Here is a 2927-nt window from a genome sequence, read left to right on the forward strand (position 1 = left end):
AGCAATACGGAATCTCTGTTCTCACCCCAGCCCTGTGAACTCAGAATCCGTAATTTTACGAGATACTCAGGGGATTTGTATGCACGTTAAAGTTGAAAATTTAATTTTCTTTTCCCCGTCTCACAACACCTTACAATGTGGTGGTATTGGGCCACCCATTTGATGAACTAAGACATCGAAGCGCTGAAAAACAGTTTCTTCCCAAGAGCAAGAGCCTATTCCTAGACTCTGCTATGGAAGTCCATGAGTTTTATATGCTGAAAGGCCTTTGATTTTTATTACAATCTTTGCCATCACCTAGTTGCCTTTTCTCTGACTCTGAAGAATTGCATCTCTGACCCACCTGGTGCCTGGAATGAGTTGATTTGTGTTTCTTTCCATGAGAGCCCAGAATGTCTGGAAACCACAAAGCTGAGCACTGGTGACCTGAAGTGTGGCCGCTGTCACAGCACCTGCCTTAAATGGTTCCCTGTGCCGTTTCTGCAGGTGTGTGGCACTTCCCAGAGTCCACTACAGCGTTGAGCAGTGGCAGGATCATAGCCAATGAGGCTGATTCGAGGTGCGATCACTGCTAATTGAAAACAAAGAGCAGATTCCCATGGCTCACCTGTGTGTGGGACAGGAGACGCTCTTCTCTGCCCTCACTCTCCTGAAGAAAAGGGGATCGGGCCATGCAAACAGGAGCAGATGTCCACCTTTCAAATAGCTCTGAAAAGGTATTTGGAGGCTTGTAAAAATGACCAATCATGTGACATGACTAATTTGGGGGAAGCTGGGTTGTTTACTTTTTCCCAGTAAAGACTCTACCCACATTTATGGGAAAACCTAATAGCTGTGTCTCTTAGAACATGTAGACTTCTTTCCTCCACAAAAAGGTGTGAGTCAGCACTTTACCAACCATAATAGTTATGGGCAAGCTTTCAAAGTTTCAGAAAGGCAGTCGATTTTATAATATTGATTCCAAAATTTAGATTTTTTTTCCTTCCCCAAGTTGTTTTAACAAGTCAACAAAATTGGTCAGAGGCACCTGCTAAGCAGCCCAGAAGTATTCTTAAAGATATTTAAGGGTTTCATCTTTTGTTAAAAACAGATGCAGAAGCGAAAGAAAAAAGGAGAAAATAGAAGGTTGGAGAAGACCTAGCATTTGAGGCCCTTAGATTCAGACAGCATTGTAGGAAGAGGCTCTGGGTAATAGCAATCCCAGAGCAAATATAACCTCGGATATATTGCTGCCTCTTTCCTGAACCCACCTTGATAGTAATATGCCTTGTGTGTGTGTGTGTGTGTGTGTGTGTGTGTGTGTGTGTGTGTGTGTGTATCCCCTTGAGATGCAGAAATCACTGTCACATTCATTACCTCTTTGAATTCTTACAGTCATCTTGCAAGTGAGGGATCACTGTTCCAAATTTACAGATGAGCAAACGGGCTTCTGTTGGATAAATGGTTTGCCTGTCCAATCGATAAGCAGCAAATTCCAGGTAAGTACTTGTTATTTTAAAAGTATATGGTTTTACGGACTCTGAAAAACAAACTGAGGGTTCTAGAGGGGAGGGGGTGGGGGGATGGGTTAGCCTGGTGATGGGTATTAAAGAGGGCACGTTCTGCGTGGAGCACTGGGTGTTATGCATGAACGATGAATCATGGAACACTACATCAAAAACTAATGATGTAATGTATGGTGATTAACATAACATAATAATAAAAAAATATTAAAAGTATATGGTTTTGAAAAATCTGTTCCTGTCCCCAATGGCTCAAAAAAATATAAGCTCAGAATATTTTATATGTTTATTAGCATTTAATTTTTTTAATGCTTGCTATAGATAAAAACCAGCCTTAAGAAAAAGAAGATGGGTGTTACTTTATTAACTCAGCAGTATTAAATCTTATTTTCCATTTCATTAAAGGTAATATGGTGCAATGAAAAATAGAAGTCCTTTTGGGGCTCCTGGGTGGCACAGTCAGTTGGGCGATGGACTCTTGGTTTAGGCTTAGGTCACGATCCCAGGATCCTGAAATCGAGCCCCGCCCTGGGCTCTGTGCTCATTGGGAAGTCCTCTTGAGTTTCTCTCTCCCGCTCTCTCTGCCCCTCCTCCTCAGGCTCTCTCTCTGTCTCTCTCACTCCCTAAAATAAATAAATAAAAATAAATTAAATAAAATTTCTTTTATTGATGTCAAAAGTGTGAGAGTGGTTAGTGTATGAAACAGCAACTCATGCGCTTCTGTACGGACTCAAGAAGGCACCTTTGCCATGTTAAATCTATCAAAATTTGAAATTAGTCTACGTACCTTTATTATTTTGGAGATTAACTTACTACAAATTTTTAAATGTGATTTCCAGCAGGCGACATAGCTGACTGGTGAAGAATTCTAAACATAAAGTACTTGCTTGCTATACTTGCCAAGACTTTATCTCTTGCCGATGCCTTTTTACCCGCATTGCGCAACACTTCACGTACATTTGTAAATTTCGGGGACCAATGACGCATGCGCACCTCTTCACAGGCTGTCCGTCTCTAGAACTGTGCTTCTCACAATGTGGTGTGAAGGAAACTTTCAGTGTTTCCCAAGAGAATTGGAGCATAAAGTTTAAATATGATTTTTGTGCTTTTCAGGACTCTATACCATCTGAAGGTAAAAGAGCGAGCCCCAAACTAATTTGTCTCCTTTTCATGTCTTTACATATTTTCCCCTGCTTTTTTTGTGTTTCTGTATTTATACATCTTGATGCTTTTAGGTCACAGATATCAGTCTCTGTGAAACACCCCCCCAAATTTGGAGGGATGTGTTATAAATATAAATTTTTAAGATTTTGAATTATAGTGCCTCTGAAACAGATAATACATTATATGTTAAAAAAAAAAGAAGATAGTAGGAAGGGAAAAATGAAGGGGGGAAATTGGAGGGGGAGACGAACCGTGAGAGAC

General features: G+C 40.7%; 1 non-coding gene across 1 annotated transcript; it reads left to right on the forward strand.

Annotated features, from left to right (window-relative positions):
- Positions 1–514: 514 nt before the first annotated feature.
- Positions 515–662, forward strand: LOC113928086. Its single transcript, XR_003521774.2, has one exon. It is a non-coding gene; the product is annotated as a U4 spliceosomal RNA (small nuclear RNA).
- Positions 663–2927: the final 2265 nt, after the last annotated feature.

This window comes from Zalophus californianus, chromosome 7 (genome assembly GCF_009762305.2).
Source record: "Zalophus californianus isolate mZalCal1 chromosome 7, mZalCal1.pri.v2, whole genome shotgun sequence".
Taxonomy (NCBI): Eukaryota; Metazoa; Chordata; class Mammalia; order Carnivora; family Otariidae; genus Zalophus; species Zalophus californianus.